Raw genomic sequence first — 18466 nt, forward strand, 5'->3', positions numbered from 1 at the left:
ATCCTGCATTTCAGGAGACTTTCCCATATTGATAAGCTTTTACTTGTCCAATTCTGTTTCCCATATCCAATGTTTCAACAACCTCCAGATCCAAATCTACATGTATGAGTGCATTTCATGAAGTTTGGAGAAAATGGAATTAAAATATGTTTATTTTGGAGCAAAAATCTTTGTAATCCATATATAGTTTTTTCATGATATGCATTTTGTAAAGACCTTGTATACTCTCTTGGTACTCATCAATGAATGTTGTCAAGCTGCTGTAGTTCTTTGGAAATTCTCTTCTATTTCTTGATATGATCATAACTTCCTTGGATAAATTTTATTGTGTCTTAATTGGATTTTGGTTTGTTGGACAGAAAAAATGGATGAGAAATATATAAAAGAGGGGTATATTGTTTTTGCAAATAGAGGACTCTGAACAGCATGGCTGTCCTGCTTCTTAACAGGAAGAGCAAACCATTTTTTCTGGGCCAGAAAGTTCAGAGAAATCAAAAAATTTAAGATTTTCAAAGTTTACTGTCTCAGAATCTTCATAGCATCTACAAGCATCATGTATACATATTTATAAATGTGTATATATATGCATATATATCACAATGCTTTACTGGTAATTTACTTATTACTAAAATAAAAAATTGCCAAGAAAAATATTTCAAAAGTTTTATAGACTGAATAAATTAAATTGTATATAATTGTTTTGTAACTTGAAAACCTATTTTATAAATAGAATTTTTCCCAAAATTATTTTCCTAATATATTTTTTCAAAATTTAATTATTTGCTGATGACTTTCCAACTGATCAAATTGCAGCTTTGCTTCAATATTTGTAGTCATCTATAAGGATTTCCATTTTGAAATATTGCCTTCACCTCAAAATTAACATAAGCATCTTTGTATTTCACAAATAAGTTAATTTCATTTAATAGTTTTTTATTTATGTAAGGTGAACAAATTTCATGTATTTCATATATACAGATTTAGGAGCATAGCGATGCTTCTCTCCCTAACCTCCCTCCTGCCTATGCTCAAACTCTTTTCCTCCTTCCTTTATTCTTTCTTTAAAATGTTTACAATGATGCACTTTCAGTTCATTTTATAATCATAAGCTTAACACTCCCAAAAGTAACAAATTCAATAGATTTTAAAAAATAAAAAACACTGTTCCTCATTAGTAGAGACAGGGCTGTACACAATAATCAAATGTCAAAATATCAATTTTGCTCATATCCATTGCATGTTTGTGCTCTTATATTAATTACCACAAATTAGGGAAAACATACAATATTTGGCTTTTTGGGACTGGCTTATTTCACTAAGCATAATGATTTCCTGTTACGTCCATTTTGTTGTGAAAGACAGGATTTCATTCTTTTTAAATCTGAGTAGTGTTCTATAGTGTGTACATACCACATTTTCTTTATCCAGTCATCAGCTGATGGACATCTGGGTTGATTCCATATCTTAGCTATTGTGAATTGAGCTGCAATAGATTGGGGATGCAGATAACTCTTTCATATGGCGATCTCATTTTTTGGGAGGTAAATTAATAGGACTGTGATGGCTGGGTCATATGGTAGATCAATTTTCAGATTTATGAGGAATCCCCTTACTGTCTATACTAGTTTACATTCCCAGTGGCTATACTAGTTTACATTCCCACCAATAGTGGATTAGAGGATGTTTTTCCACATCTTTGCAAGCATTTATTGTTTGTTGATTTTTGGATGAAAGCCATTTTAACTGGAGTGAGATGCAACCACACTGTGGTTTTTATTGCATTTCCCTGATGGCTAATGATCCTGAAATTTTTTCATGTGTCTGTTGACTTTTTGAATTAGGTCTTTTGAAAAATGACTGTTTAAGTCCTTTGCCCATTTCTTAATTGGATTATTGGTTTTGTGGTTGTTGAATTTCTTGAGCTTTTTATAGATTCTGGATATTAATCCCTCACCAGTGGCATAGTCTGCAAATATTTTTTATCATTATCTCTGTTGCCTCTTCATTTTGTTGAGTGTTTCCTTTGCAGTGTAGAAGTTTCTTAGCTTGATGTAATCCCATTTGTCTATTTTTGCTTTGATTGCCTGTGCTTCTGGGGACTTTTGCAAGAACTGTTTGCCTATGCCAATGTCTTGCAGAATTTCCTGAATGTTTTCCTCAAGTAATTTGATGGTATCAGGTCATAGATTTAGGTCCTTGATCAATTTTTGGTTTATTTATGTATAAGGTGGAAGGTAATAGGTCTTGTTTCATACTTCTTCATGTGGAGATCTGATTTTCCCAGCACTATTTGTTGAGGAGACTCCCCTTTCTCCACAGATTGATTTTAGCTCATTTGTCAAAGATTAGTTGGTTATAGATGTGTGGATTAATTTCTGGGTCTTCTTTTCTGTTCCATTGGACTACATGTCTACTTTTGTGCCTGTATCACCCTGTTTTGATTATAACTGCCACGTAGTATGTCTTGAGATCAGGTATTGTGATGCTTCCAAATTTGCTTTTGTTGTTTAAGACTGTTTTAGCTCTTCAGGGTCTCTTGTGTTTCCATATGAATTTAGCATTTTTCTAAGTCTAAGAAGAATATTGGTGCTATTTTGGATGGGATTGCATTGAATCTGTAAACTTCTTTGGGTAGTATGGATATTTTGATGATATTAATGCTTGTAATCCATGATCTTGGGAAAATTCTTCCATTATTTGTGTGCCTTTCATTCTTTAGTGTTTTGTAATTTTCATTGTAGTTATTTTTCACATTCTTGGTCATTTTATTCCAAAGTATTTAAGTTTTGTGTAGCTGTTATGAATGGTACCAATCTTTTTTTAAAACTTTTATTCAATGAATATAAATTTCCAAAGTACAGCTTATGGATTACAATGGTTCCCCCCCCCCCCCATAATTTCCCTCCCACCCGCAACCCTCCCCTTTCCCGCTCCCTCTCCCCTTCCATTCACATCAAAATTCATTTTCAATTCTCTTTATATACAGAATATCAGTTTAATATATTTTAAGTAAAGATTTCAACAGTTTGCCCCCACATAGCAACACAAAGTGAAAAAATACTGTTTGAGTACTAGTTATAGCATTAAATAAGAGTGTACAGCACATTAAGGACAGAGATCCTACATGATATTTTTTAAGAATTGATTAATTTTCTGTGCAATTTCCAATTTAACACCAGGTTGTTTTTTTTTTTTTTCATTTTCAATCATCTTTATATACAGAAGATCGATTCAGTATATACTAAGTAAAGATTTCATCAGTTTGCACCCACATAGAAACACAAAGTGTAAAAATACTGTTTTAGTACTAGTTATAGCATCACTTCACATTGGACAACCCATTAAGGACAGATCCCACATGAGACATAAGTACACAGTGACTCCTGCTGTTGACTTAACAATTTGACACTCTTGTTTATGGCGTCAGTAATCTCCCTAGGCTCTAGTCATGAGTTGCCAAGGCTATGGAAGCCTTTTGAGTTCGTCGACTTTGATCTTATTCAGACAGGGTCATAGTCAAAGTGGAAGTTCTCTCCTTGCCTCAGAGAAAGGTACCTCCTTCTTTGATGGCCCTGTTCTTTCCACTGGGATCTCACTCACAGAGATCTTTCATTTAGGTCTTCTTTTTTTTTTTCTCCAGAGTGTCTTGGCTTTCCATGCCTACAAAACTCTCATGGGCTCTTCAGCCAGATCCAAAAGCCTTAAGGGCTGATTCTGAGAACAGAGTGCTATTTAGGACAATCTTCTACAACAAAAACAAAGCCAGAGGCATCACAATACCAGATTTCAGGACATACTACAGGGCAGTTGTTATCAACACAGCATGGTACTGGTACAGAAACAGATGGATAGACCAATGGAACTGAATAGAAACACCAGAAATCAATCCAAACATCTACAGCCAACTTATATTTGATCAAAGATCCAAAACCAATCCCTGGAATAAGGACAGTCTATTCAATAAATGGTGCTGGGAAAATTGGATTTCCACGTACAGAAGCATGAAGCAAGACCCCTACCTTTCACCTTACACAAAAATTCACTCAACATGGATTAAAGACTTAAATCTATGACCCGAAACCATCAAATTATTAGAGAGCATTGGAGAAACCCTGCAAGATATAGGTACCTGCAAAGACTTCTTGGAAAACACCCCAGGAGCACAGGTAGTCAAAGCCAAAATTAACAATTGGGATTACATCAAATTGAGAAGTTTCTGTACTTCAAAAGAAACAGTCAGGAAAGTAAATAGGCTACCTACAGAATGGGAAAAAATATTTGGAAACTATGCTACAGATAAAGGGTTGATAACCAGAATCTACAAAGAAATCAAGAAACTCCACAACAACAAAACAAACAACCCACTTAAGAGATGGGCCAAGGACCTCAATAGACATTTTTCAAAAGAGGAAATCCAAATGGCCAACAGACACATGAAAAAATCTTCAGGATCACTAGCCATCAGGGAAATGCAAATCAAAACCACAACGAAGTTTCACCTCACCCCGGTTAGAATGGCTCACATTCAGAAATCTACCAACAATAGATGCTGGAGAGGATGTGGGGAAAAAAGGACACTAACCCACTGTTGGTGGGAATGCAAACTGGTTAAGCCACTATGGAAATCAGTCTGGTGATTACTCAGAAACCTGAATATAACCCTACCATACAACCCAACCATCCCACTCCTTTGAATTTACCTAAAGGAAATTAATTTGGCAAACAAATTGCCATCTGCACATTAATTTTTATTGCAGCTCAATTCACAATAGCTAAGACCTGGAACCAACCCAAATGCCCATCAACAGTAGACTGGATAAAGAAATTATGGGACATGTACTCCATAGAATACTATACAGCAGTCAAAAACAATGAAACCCGGTCATTCGCAACAAGATGGAGGAATCTGGAACACATCATGCTAAGTGAATTAAGCCAGTCCCAAAGAGACAAATATCATTTGTTTTCCCTGATCGGCAACAACTAACTGAGCACCAAAGGGAAAATCTGTTGAAGTGAAATGGACACTATAAGAAACAATGACCTGATCAGCTCTTGTCCTGACTGTTGATGTACAATATAATACTTTATCCTTTTTAGTATTTTTGTTGTTGTTGTTCTAGTACTAGTGGTTGAACTCTGTAATTAACACACAATTATTCTTAGGTGTTGAAATTTTAACTGAAAAGTGATCCTTGTTAAATATGAGTGGGAAAAAGATAGGGAGGAGATGTATAATTTGGGACATGCTCAATCGGATTTGCCCCAAATGGTGGCGTTAGAAACGTGCCAGGGGATTCCAATAGAATCCCATCAAGGTGGCATGTACCAATGCCATCTCACTAGTTCACAACTGATCACTCTCTTAGGTCTAAGAGTCAAAGGGATCACACAAACAAGACTAGTGTCTGCTAATACTAACTGATAGAATCATAAAGGGAAAAAATGATCCAACATGGGAAGCGGGATACACAGCAGACTCATAGAATGGCAGATGTCCTGAATGGTACCTATCTTAAAAGTTCTTTTTCAACCATGCCATTGTCTGTGTTTACAAACACTTTTGATTTTGTGTGTTGATTTCATAGCCTGCAACTTTACCAAACTCCCTTATGAGTTACAGTAGCCTCTCAGTTGAGTCTTTGGTTTCCATATATGTATGTATGATCATGTTATCTGAAAACTGGGATAATTTGAATTCCTTCTTCCCAACTTGTGTCCTGTTGATTTCTTTTTCTTTCCTATTGGTTTTGGCAGAAAACTTCCAGAAGTATATTGACTAGTAATAGTAAGGGTGGGCATCCTTGTCTGGTTCTGAATCTTGGAGAAAAGCTTCAAACTTTTCCCTATTCAATATGATGTTTCCTGTGGGTTTGTCATATATTACCTAAATTACGTTGAGGAATGTACTTTCTATTACCATTTTGCTTAAGGCTCTTTTCATGAAAGGATGTTGTATTTCATCAAATGCTTTCTCTTCATCTATTGAGAAAATTATATGGTTTTTATTCTTCAATTTGTTAATGTTATGTATCATATTTGTTGATTTGTACATGTTGAATCATTCCTGCATACTAGGGATAAATCCTGATGGGTCCTGGTGAATGATCTTTCTGATGTAGTTGGATTTGATTAGCTAGTATTTTGTTGAGGATTTTTGGATTTAGGTCATTAGGGATATTCGTCTATTATTCTCTTTCTTTCTTGTGTCTCTTTTCTACTTTTGAAATTAAGGCAATATTGGCATAATAGACGGAGTTTGGGAGGATTCCCTCCCTTTCAATTGTTTTGAATAGTTTGAGAAGAATTGAAATTAGTTATTTGAAAGTCTGGTAGAATTCAGCAGTGATGATATCTGGTCCTGGGCTTTTCTTTGTAGAAAGGGTTTTATTACTGATTCAATTTCTATCTTAGTTATTGGCCTTTTAAGTTTTCTGTGTCTTCATGACTCAATTTTGGTAGATTCCATATGTCTAAAATCTATCTATTTCTTCTGGATTTTCCAGTTTATGTGCATGTAGTTATTTGTAATTGTGCATGATGATTGTTCTTATTTCCATGGTATCCATTGTAACATCTCATTTTTCATCTCTGCTTCTATTAACCTGAGTCTTCTTTCCATTTTTTAGTTTTGGTTAATTGGGTCAATGGTGCATCAATTTTCTTTATTTTTTTTTAAATCAGCTTTATTTTACTGATCTTTTGTACCTTTTAATCTCAATTTTATTTATTTCTAATCTAATTTTGTTTGTTTCCTCCTACTGATTTTTTATTTGATTTGTTCTTATTTTTCTAAGTCCTTGAGATGCATTGTTAGGTCTTTTATTTTATGCTTTTCCAATTTCTTGATATAGGCACTAGTTGCTTTGAACTTGCTTCTTAAAGTTTTTTCTCTATCCTATAGGTTTTTATATGTAGTGTTTTCATCTTCATTCTTTTCCAGGAATATTTTGATTTCTTTTTTTAAAGTTATTTATTTATTTGAAAGGCAGAGTTAGAGAGAGGGAAAGGTAGAGAGACAGAGAGAGAGCGAGCGAGAGAGAGAGGTTGGTTTATTCCTCAGATGTCTGCAATGGCTGGAGCTATGGTGATCTGAAGCCAGGAGCCAGGAGTTTCCTCTGGGTTTCCCACACTGGTGCAGAGGCCCAAGCACTTGGATCATTTTCTACTGCTTTCCCAGGCAATAGCAGCCAGCTTAATTGGAAGTGGATCATCTGGGACTTGAACTGGAGCCCATATAGGATGCCAGCATTGCAGCTGGTGATTTTACCTGCTACACCACAGCACTGGCCCACCTTTTGATTTCTTCTGTGACCCACTGTTCATTCAGGAACATGTTGTTTAGTCTCTTTATTTTTGGATGTTTTCTTGAGTTTATTTTTTTTTTAAATTTTGTTTAAGTTATACAAGTTTCATGTATTTCATACATACAGATTTAGGAACATGTTTTGATTCTCCTTACACCCTTCAATCCCCTTCTACACTCCAACCCTTCCTCCTCCTCTGTCTCAGATTCCCACTCTTAACATTTACCATGATCTAGTTCCTGTATATTTAATGATCATATAGTTAAGCCTGCTTTAAGTAATGGAGCTCAACAAATAGTGTGAAGAAAAAGAAAACAAAACAGAGCAAATCTAAACAAAACACTGTTCCTCAATGGAAGTGACAAGGGCTACAAACAGTCATCGAATCTCAAGATGTTTGTCATTCCATACATTGAATTTCAGGTATTCTATTAGTTACATCACATCAGGGAAAATATATGCTATCTGCCTTTTTGGGATTCACTTATTTCACTAAGTATAATGGATTATTGTTGCAAAAGACAGGATTTCATTTTTTTACAGTGAATTTTTTTCATTTTTATAGTATATATATATATATATATATACATCTTATATATTTTTTATAGTGTATGTATGCCATAATTTCTTTATCCAGTCAACAATTGATGGACATCTGGGTTGGTTCTATATCTTTGCTATTGTGACTTGTGCTGCAGTGAACTTGGAGACACCAATGACTCTTTCATATACTGATTTCCATTAGTTTTAATGAATTCCCAGGAGTGGGATGGCTAGATCATATGTTAGGTCTATATTCAGATTTCTGAGGTATCTCCATATTGTCTTCCACAGTGGTTGTACCAGTTTACATTCCCACCAACAGTAGATCAGGTTACCTTTTCCCCACATCCTTGCCAGCATTTGTCATTTGATGATTTTTTTTTTTTTTATGTGAGCCATTCTAACTGGAGTGAGGTGAAACCTTGTTGTGGTTTTGATTTGTGTTTCTCTTTGGCTAGTGATCCTGAGCATTTTCACAAGTGTTGTAAGCCATTTGAATTTCCTCTCTTGAAAAGTGCCAGTTTAAGTCTTTTGTCTTCACTGGATTGTTTGCTTTGTGTTGTTGAATTTTTTGAGTTCTTTATATATTCTGGATGTTAACCTTCTGTCAGTTGTATAATTTGCAAATGTTTTCTCTTATTCTGTCTGTTGTCTCTTCTCATTACTGTTTCTTTTGTAGTGCAGAAGCTTCTCAGCTTGATATAATACCATTTGTCAATTTTGGCTTTGATCGCCTATGCTTTTGGGGTCTTTTCCAAGAAGTCTTTGCCTATGCCAAAAATGTTTTATTGAGTTTCTCCCATGTTCTGTAATGATTTGGTGCTATCAGGTTGTAGATTTAATTCATTGATCCATTTTGAGTGAATTTTTGTGTAAGGGGTAAGGTAGGGGTCTAGTTTCAAACTTCTCCATGTGAAAATCCAATTTTCCCAACACCATTTGTTAAATATAATATCCTTGCTCCACTGGTTGATTTTAGTCCCTTTAGCAAATATAAATTGACTTCATATGCAAGGATTGATTTCTGAAGTTTCTATCCTGTTCCATTGGTCTACAAGTCTGTTTTGTGCCAGTACCAGGCTGTTTTGATTATAACTGCCCTCTAGTATGTCTTGAAAATTGGATATTGTGATGCCTCTGGCTTTCTTTCTTTCCTTTTTTTTTTTTTTTTTTGACAGGTAGAGTGGACAGTGAGAGAGAGAGAGAGAGACAGAGAGAAAGGTCTTCCTTTTCCATTGGTTTACCCCCAATGGCCGTTGCGTCCGGCGCACCGCGCTGATCCGAAGGCAGGAGCCAGTTGCTTCTCCTGGTCTCCCATGGGGTGCAGAGCCCAAGCACTTGGGCCATCCGCCACTGCACTCCCAGGCCACAGCAGAGAGCTCTCCTGGAAGAGGGGCAACCTTTGTTTTGGTTGTATAAGATTTCTTTAGCTATTTGGGGTATCTTGTGTTTCCATATGGATTTCAGCATAGTTTTCTCTAGATCTACAAAGAATATCATTGGCATTTTGATTGGTATCATTCAATCTGTAAATTGATTTTGGTAGTGTGGACATTTTCATGATGTCAATTCTTCCAATCCATGAACATGGTAGATTTTTCCATTTTTAATATCTGCTTCTATTTCTTTCTTTAGTGTTTTATAATTTTCATCATGAGGCCATTTACATTCAAGGTGATTATTGATTTGTAAAGACTTGACCTGGCCATTTTCCCCTATTTTTTACTTTGGATTTCTCATGTGCTTCTATTGGAGGACTTTCTGCTATCTCATCTTTTGTAATGATGCCTATCTTTCTGTGTTTCTGTGTGTAGCACACCCCAAAGCATTTTTTCTAAGTCTAGATGAGTGGTGACAAAGTCTTTAAATTTCTGTTTGTTATGGAAGGTCTTTATTTCACCTTCATTCATGAATGTGAGCTTTGCAGGGTATAGTATTCTGGTATGACATTTTTTTTTAAGACTTGAGCTATGTCTCGCCATTCCCTTCTAGCCTGTAGGGTTTCTGATGAGAAGTCAGCTGTGAGTCTAATTGGAGATCCTCTGAAAGAAATCTAGCATTTCTCTCATGCACAATTTCAGCTCTTTTCTTTATGTTTTACTATAGAGAGTTTGACTACAATATGACATGGTAAAGATCTTTTCTGGTCATGTCTATTAAGAGTTCTATGCATTCCCTCTACTTTCTCCATAATGGGGATGTTTTCTGTAATTATTTCACTAAATAGATTTCCTAGTCCATTCTCTCTTTCAGCACCTTCAGGAACTCCTAAGACTCGTATGTTAGGTCATTTGATAGTATGCCATAGATTTCCAAAATGGTTTTTAAGTTTTCTATTTTCTTCTTTTTTTTTTTGTGATTGTAAGATTTCCAAAGATTTTTTTTTTCTAATTCAGATATTCTTTCTTCTGCCTTGCCAAATCATCTGCTGTTAAGACTTTCTACCTTGTTTTTTTTTTTTTTTTAATTTGGTCTGTCGAATTCTTCATTTCTAATATTTCATTTTATTTTCTCTTTAAAATCTCAACTTTTGGGTGAAATTTTCATTCATGTCATATATGGTTTTCTTTAATTTGTAAATTTGATTCTGATTGCTTTTGAGTAATCCTTTGATTAATTTTTTTTAATTCCGTTTCTGGCATTTCCTCACTCTTCATCTTCACATTCTAATACTGAAATATTCTTGGGTTCTTTTGTGGGGGTCATAGTATCTTCCTTGTTGTTTCTTGAATTTCTGGTCTTATTTTTAGGCATCTGTAGTGTTGTTTTGTTTTTTATTTTTCTTCTGATGGCTTTTATCTTAGGGTTCTGCTTTTGTGGCATAGTGGGATATCTGCATTTTCATTGAGTTCCTAGAGGTGTATAGTGGGTGGCAAGGGAGTTCTAGACAATGCTCTAGGGTGGGCTGAGTTTCCAGGGTAACACCCCAATTGGGAGTGGTAGAACTCACTACCCAGCTACACCCTAACCTTTCTAACTGCCAAGTCCCCTGGGTCTCAGTACACAATACTCTGTTTTCACAGTCACTGGGTCCAGAGGTTTCTCTCTGTCCTGTCAGTCTGTCCACCAACAGAGAGGTGGAGCTTCTGCTGGCTTGACTCTGGGAGGCTGTGGGTACAAGTGTCCTGCTGTTAGCTGCCCAGCCACCTCCCAGCCAGGATCAAAGACTGTGGGGACCATCGGCCTGTTGCTCCTACATGAATTTCTGGTTCACACGTGCACACTAGAGCCACTGGCTGAACATGGCTGCCTTGTTCACCTCTGCTGCTGGCACTGTTAAATAGGCATTCCCTCTCAGCCATCCGCCATGCATGGACTTCTGGAGCTGCTGCTGCCCTGTTCCAAAATGGTGCCTGCCTTCTCTCTGCTAGATAGCGGGCCTTGTTCTGGGGTGATTGGGGGAGGGGAATCAAATGTCTTTCTACACTTTCACTGGGTCCACAGATAACTGCTAGCAAGCACAAGCTCCTAAGGCCCCAGTCTCTCTCATTCTCAGTCTCACCACATTCTCTCTCCAACTATATCACCACGGGTCACTGCAGCTAGGCTCACCTCCATCTCCAAATAGTAGCCCACTCCAGCTTTCCAATGCAGCTTGGCTCCTGCCTGTGCTATGCCTCGGTTCCATTTACACATGGATTCACATGGGTCACCTCTTCTTGTGGGGCTTCCCATGTGGTTTTCTGTCCAATTTTCCCCTGGAGGTGTGCCTACTATACTTTTTTTTTGTTGTTGTTGTTTTTCTTTAGCCCTGAGAAGCATGTTGCTCCCTAATCCATCATCTTTCTTCCCTGGAGTTTCTTTAATTGTTAATTTCCAGCTTCATTTCATTGTGGTCAGAAAAGATGCATGGTATGATTTCAAGATTTTTTCTGAATTTGTTGATACTTGTTTTATGTTCTAGAATATGATCTATCCTAGTGAAAATTCTATGCACTGATGCAAAGATGTGTATTCTTCCCTTGTGGGATGAATTGTTCTGTAGATATCAGTTAAGTCCTTTTAGTCCACAGTTTAGATTCGTTTTGTTTGTTGAATTTTTGTTTAGTTGATCTATCCATTGATGAAAGTGGGGTGTTTAAGCCCCCTATTATTATTGTATTGGAGTCTGTGTCTGTTTTTAGATCCATTAACATTTGTTTTAAATAGCTAGGTGCCCTGACATTCTGTGCATATAAATTTACTGTAGTCACATTTTCCTGTTGAATTGATCCCTTATTACCTAATGCCCTTCTTTGTATCTTTTAAGTTTTTGTGTTAAAGTTTTTTTTTTTTTTTTGATAGCAGGATTGCTACTCCTGCTCTTTTTTTGCTTTCCATTAACATGGAATATATTTTTCCATGCTTTCACATTCAGTCTATGTGTATCTTTGTTGGTGGGGCATGTTTCTTGCAGGCAGCAAATAAATGGACCTATTTATTTGATAAGCAGAGAGAAAGGGAGAGGGAGAGGGATTGAGAGAAGGAGAGAGAGATATATTGATTGATATCAGTCTACCATCTGCTGCTTAACTCTCCAAATGGCCACAGTGACTGCAGATGGCCAGGCCGATGCCAGGATCCCAGAATTCTATGTGCTTCTACCATGTGGGTAGCAGGGACCAAAGTGCCCATCTTCTACTACTTTCCTAGGTGCATTAGCAGGGAGATATATCAGAGGTGGAGAAGCTGGTTGGTACTCAAACCAACCATCAAAAGATGTCAGCATCACAGGAGGCAGCTTAACTTGCAGTGCCACAGTGCCAGCCCAGTTAATTTCATTTTTGAATGTGTTTTAATAGTATATTAATTCTGCCAGTTTGTTCATTTCAAAGTTATGGTCTAACCTTTAGTCCCGTTCCTCACAATATCTCACATGCTCCTGTGGATACTTTTTCACATTACTTGGTGGGTTGTGAACTTCTATGATGGTGGTTAAGGGCTGATGGATGGAGAAGAGGCTATGGATCTAAATGTTGTTGAAATGGCCTAAGGACCCTACCTTGAAGTTTCATATACAGAACAAATTACTTAAGTTAAAGATTTAATTTGGTTGCATTTGGTGGGGAAGGGCACTTGGTATAGATAATGAGAAGCCTCCAAAAACCATCCTAAAAGCTCTTACTGTACTGCTCCTGTTTCATTTTAATTCTTACTCCCACCTTTCTAAATTACATCTCCATAATATATACAAACATAAACACATACATATATATGAATATATTTACACACCCATTATGTATATACACATTATAAACACATATATACATATAAAGCATATCATTTAGTTTAACATTATAAAATATCATTTTTTTATTCCTTCTAAAAAGTTTAGTTACTGACAGTGTATATTAGGGTTAGTTCTTATGGTTTAAACTATTTTCTTTTGAATTAGATAAGCAGTTTGTGCAAACATCGGGAAGAAAGTTTTTTTTTGGAAAGTTTTTAAATGGCCAATAGGTTACTTATTATAAAGATACCTATATTTTACAACAAAATTTCATTCTATGTACTAAGTGTATTTTACCTAAATAAAATATGAACCATCATATGAATAATTGCATGATTTTTTGTAATCACATAAGCCATAATTAAGACAAAAAATTTATTCTTTATTGAGACTTTGAATGGTGATTATATACATGAAACTTTCAATGTGCCAACATTTTTAAGGAGTAATGGAATGGTAAAATTTCATAGAATTGAATATATTTGTAAAGTAATATTTATGTGTGTAATATCTTTCACTGAAGAGGGAAAAATAATCATATGACATTCACTGTAGTTCAAATTTATTGCTTTAGTGGTTCCTCATTGAGTTAAATTTAGAGCTAAATTAGAAATTTTTTATATTAAAAATTTGCAAGTCACCTTGTGTCTTAATTTATGTACTCAATGGTCAGCATCAAGTGTGGAAAAACAGCACCATCAAAAGTACTTAAGAAAGTGGGGAGAAAATTAGGAAAAATAGAGACTGAGGACCTGTTCCTTCTACCCTTTTGTTGCTGAAATGAACTCTGAATTTGTTGCTTTAAAGTATAGATATGATCTTTTAAATGTAAATTACTATGTAATGAAAACTTTTCTATGCAGTTAGATTGTTATGCTTCTGTTTGTAAACAGATTTATATTCCTAATACCATTTACAGGTTTCTACTGGGAACTGTGCTTTAGACAATTATAAAAAGGTTGTCAAAGAGGGAGGGAGTGAAGGTGGTGGTCATGGTGGTCATGGTGGTGAGAGAGAGAGAGAGAGAGAGAGAGAGAGAGAGAGAGAGAGAATGAACCAGGAGTGTTTTTACCTGGATAACAATGTAACTATTGGAATCTTTTTGAAGTAAATATTTGAAACTCCAGAGTCTATTGAAATATTGTAACTGCCACAGGAAAGCTTGGGCAATAAATTATAGTTAATTTCAACTTTTGGCACGACAGCTGCTGTGTACCCAGCAGGCAGTTGCAGATGAGTCCTGGGAACAAGTTGCAGGAAACTTGCAGGAGCCCCAGGGTGGGCAAGAGAGTATCCTGTCCTCCAATTATCAGGGGTGATCTCTGATTGCTGCTTCTTGTCACAGACGTACAGAGAAAATGGCTTGTGGTTATTGTTATGCATTCTTCAATTGTTGCCAATGACGTCCAAAGGATCCAAAGGACCAGGGTCCTTCTTTACCCTTTAACTTCTGTCTCTCTCCCTCTCTCTTTTTCCCTTTTGGAGGAAGAGATTAAAGTCTAGAGCATTAAAAACAATTATTTTTATGGTGAAAATTGTAACGTGACCACAGAAGCCCAAGGAAAGGTGCAGTCTGATAAAGATCAGAGAAAACCTTAAGTTCAAACATCAAAATGATCATTGGTACAGTCTACAGTGATGAAAAAAATCACGCATGAGCCTAAAAACAATACCAAAGTCCAGAAAACGCTGGAGAAGGAAAAAAATCTAATTTCCAGACTAAAAAATCCACACAAAAATCATTTGCATTCCTGTATTCTAACAATAAACCGTATCAAAAGGAAATTATAGAAATATTACCATTTACAATAGTATCAAAAAGAATAAATTGCTTAGCAGCTACCCAACTATGTAAATGTCCTACATATTGAAACTATAAAACACTGTTGAAAATAATTAAAGGAGACATAAATACATGAAAATATATTGCATGTTCATGGACTGGAAGATTTAGTATTGTTATTACTACCCAAAATCATCTTTAGATCAATATAGTCCTTAACAGAATCCCAGCAATATTTTTCCCACATAATATGGAATTCAATTCAAAGATAATAAAATGAGAAAAGAAGAAATAGTATTATTTAAGGGATTTAATTCATTGAAGACATCATTTAGAAATACCTAAATACCAAATAATGTGGCAATCATATTTTTTTCACGTAAGAGAGAAAGCATGTGGTACTTCTCTTACTGTGTCTGGCTTATTTCACTCAACACAGTGATCTGTAATTTTATGCATTTTGTAGCAAATGTGAGAATTTCAGTTGTTTTGATTGCTTAGCAATATTTCATTGTGTATCTACCACATTTTCTTTATCCATTCATCCATTACGAATGTCTGGGTTGGTTCCTTATCTTTGTTTTTGTGAATAGTGCTGCAGTAAACATTGGAGTGTATGTATCTCTTTTTATATTCTGACTTAGTTCCCTTTGGATATGTTTCTGGAAGTGAAATAGCTGTATCATATGTGGATCTCTTTTTAGTCTTTTGAGGAACCTCCATACTGTCTTGGTATAATAGCTGTACCAATTTATATTCCTACCAACAGGATAATAGATTTCCCTTTTCTTCAGAGCTTCATCAGTTTTCTTTTTTTTTTTTTTATCTTTTTGATAGTAGGCATTCTAACTGGAGTGAGATGATACTTGTGGTTTTTATTTGCATTTTTCTTAAGGCTAGTGATAGCATTTTTTCATGTACTTGTTGGCCATTTGTATTTCTTCTTTTGAGAACTGTCTGTTCAGATCCTTTGACCATTTCTTAACTGAATTTTTTGTTATTATTGAGTTATTTGCGTTCTTTACATATTCTGGCTTTTAGTTAGTTATTAATACTTTGCAAATATTTTCTCCTGTACTTTTTTTTTTTTTGACAGGCAGAGTTAGATAGTGAGAGAGAGAGACAGAGAGAAAGGTCTTCCTTCTGTTGGTTCACCCCGCAAATGGCTGCCACGGCCAACGCGCTGCGCCAATCCGAAGCCAGGAGCCAGGAGCCAGGTACTTCCTCTTGGTCTCCCATGAGGGTGCAGGGCCCAAGCACTTGGGCCATCCTCCACTGCCTTCCCGGGCTGCAGCAGAGAGCTGGACAGGAAGAGGATCAACCGGGACAGAATCCGGCGCCCCACCCGGGACTAGAACCCGGGGTGCTGGCACTGCAGGTGGAGGATTAGCCTATTGAGCTGCGGCGCCGGCCTTCTCCTGTACTTTCAACTGTGTCTTTCAAGTGTCAGTTGTTTCCTTTGCTGTGCTTACATGTGTTCTGTTTATTTTTAAGATAAAGACAATGTTTATTTTATTAGGAAAAAGATACACCACTTAGTCTTCAAACATTGCATAATTTGATAAAGCATTCATAAAATTATTGGCAGACTAGCTTTTTTTTTTTTAAAAAAAAGATTTATTTATTTGAAATAGTTACAGAGAGAGGTAGAGTGGGGCGGGAGTGAGAGGGTAGAGAGAGATATCCCATCCACTGGTTCACTTCCTAGGTGACCACAATGGCGAGAACTGAGCCATAGCCAGGAGCCAGGAGCATCTTCCAGGTCTCCCACACGGGTGCAGGGTCCAAGGACTTAGGCCATCATCCATTGCTTTCCCAGGCCATAACAAATAGCTGGATCGGAAATGGAGCAGCTGGGACTTGAACCAGCGTCCATAAGGGATGCTGGTGCTGCAGGCTGGGCTTTAACCTGATGTTCCACAGTGTTGGCCCCAGCAGACTAGTTTTAACAGACAAAAAACACCTTTAAGCAGATGTGACTTCCTAAATGGTTTACTAGGCATGCATTTTACAAACTGCGCCCTGCAGATGTCAGCCCATTCATATCACTGTGCTTATGGACTTGTTTGGTGATCCACTGGGTATCAGGATTTCTTCTGATAGTTTTATGGAGTGGATCAATGAGGATAATGTCAAAGAATTTATATGTTGCATTTCACCCAGTAAGAATTCAGGACTCTCAGAGTTCCACAGTGGCGCTCAGCTCATTCCTTGGCAACAGACTGAAGGCCTCATGCAAACTTTAGCTGGTTATCACCATGATGAACAACAGGCTTATAATAGACTGCACGATTAGGAGCTGGGCACTTGCAGCCACCACAGTGCACACGGATCCTATAGATGACATAACCTTGTTTGGCCTTGTAGCCCAATCTGCGAGCCTTGTTGGGCCATTTGGGGCTGGGCACCCTGTACAGCACGGAGAGCTGGCAGTACTGCCAGCAGCAGACCCTCAGGAGAAAGAGCATCACATCCATCTTCTTCTTTCTCCATAGCTCCTGGATGTTCTTGTATGCACCCATCCTGGCTTACCTGAAGGCTGCCAACAGATGAAAAGGAAGGAGCCTTTCTCCCACAATCTCTTTTGGGCTCCTCCACATATGCTTCTTAGTTTGATAAAATCACATTTGTCTAATTTTTTTAGAAAGTTTTTATTTAATGAATAAAAATTTCATAGGTACAGCTTTAGGAATATAGCAGTTCTTCCCCCCATACCCACCTTTCCACTCCTATTCCCGTTCTACCTCCTACTCCCTCTCACATCCCATTCCTCATTAAGATTCATTTTAAAATATCTTTATGTACAGAACACCAACTCTATACTAAGTAAAGTTTCAGCAATTTTTATCCCCCCAACACATAAAGTATACATTTCTGTTTGAGAACAAGTTTTACAGTTAATTATCATTAGTACAACTCTCATACAACAATTATCAAAGTACAATTTTAGAAGTGTTGCTCCCAAAATTAAGGACAGAGGTCCTACGTGGGGAGCAAGTACACAGTGACTCCTGCTGTTAACACTCTTATTTATGACATCATTGATCACCCAAGGCTCTTGACATGAGCTGCCAAGGCTATGGAAACCTTTGGAGTTCATAAACTCCATTAGTATTTAAAATGGGCCATAAGCAAAGTGGAAGTTCTCACCTCCCTTCAGAGAAAAATACATCCTTCTTTGATGGCCCCTTCTTTCCTCTGGGGTCTCACTCACAGAGATCCTTCATGTAGAACCTTTTTTTTTCCCACAATGTCTTGGCTTTCCATGCCTGAAATGCTCTCATGTGCTTTTTAGCCAGATCCAAATGCCTTAAGGGCTGATTCTGAGGTCAGAGTGCTGTTAGGGCATTTATCATCCTGAGTCTGCTGTGTGGACTGCTTCCCATGTTGGAACTTGCTCTACTTTTTAATTCTATCTATTGTTATTAGCAGACACTTGATCTTATTTATGTGATCCTCTGACACTTAATCCTATGTATATGATCAATTACACACTTAATATGATCACTTTAATAAGTAAGATAGCATTAGTACCACCCAGCTTAATAGGATTTGGAGTCCCATGGCAAGTTTTTAGCTTTACCTTTAGCTGTAAGTCTGCGGTAATGTGTGCTGAACTGTATA

The 18466-nt window shown here is 36.8% G+C and overlaps 1 protein-coding gene and 1 pseudogene across 1 annotated transcript in view; one reads left to right on the top strand and one right to left on the bottom strand.

Moving 5' to 3' along the window:
* SPAG16 (sperm associated antigen 16) overlaps positions 1-18466 on the top strand; it is a 1194746-nt gene that overhangs the window by 90065 nt on the left and 1086215 nt on the right. The gene's annotated exons all lie outside the window — the stretch shown is intronic.
* Positions 16851-17364, bottom strand: LOC133756293 (large ribosomal subunit protein eL15-like; annotated as a pseudogene).

This window comes from Lepus europaeus, chromosome 1 (assembly GCF_033115175.1).
Source record: "Lepus europaeus isolate LE1 chromosome 1, mLepTim1.pri, whole genome shotgun sequence".
NCBI lineage: Eukaryota > Metazoa > Chordata > Mammalia > Lagomorpha > Leporidae > Lepus > Lepus europaeus.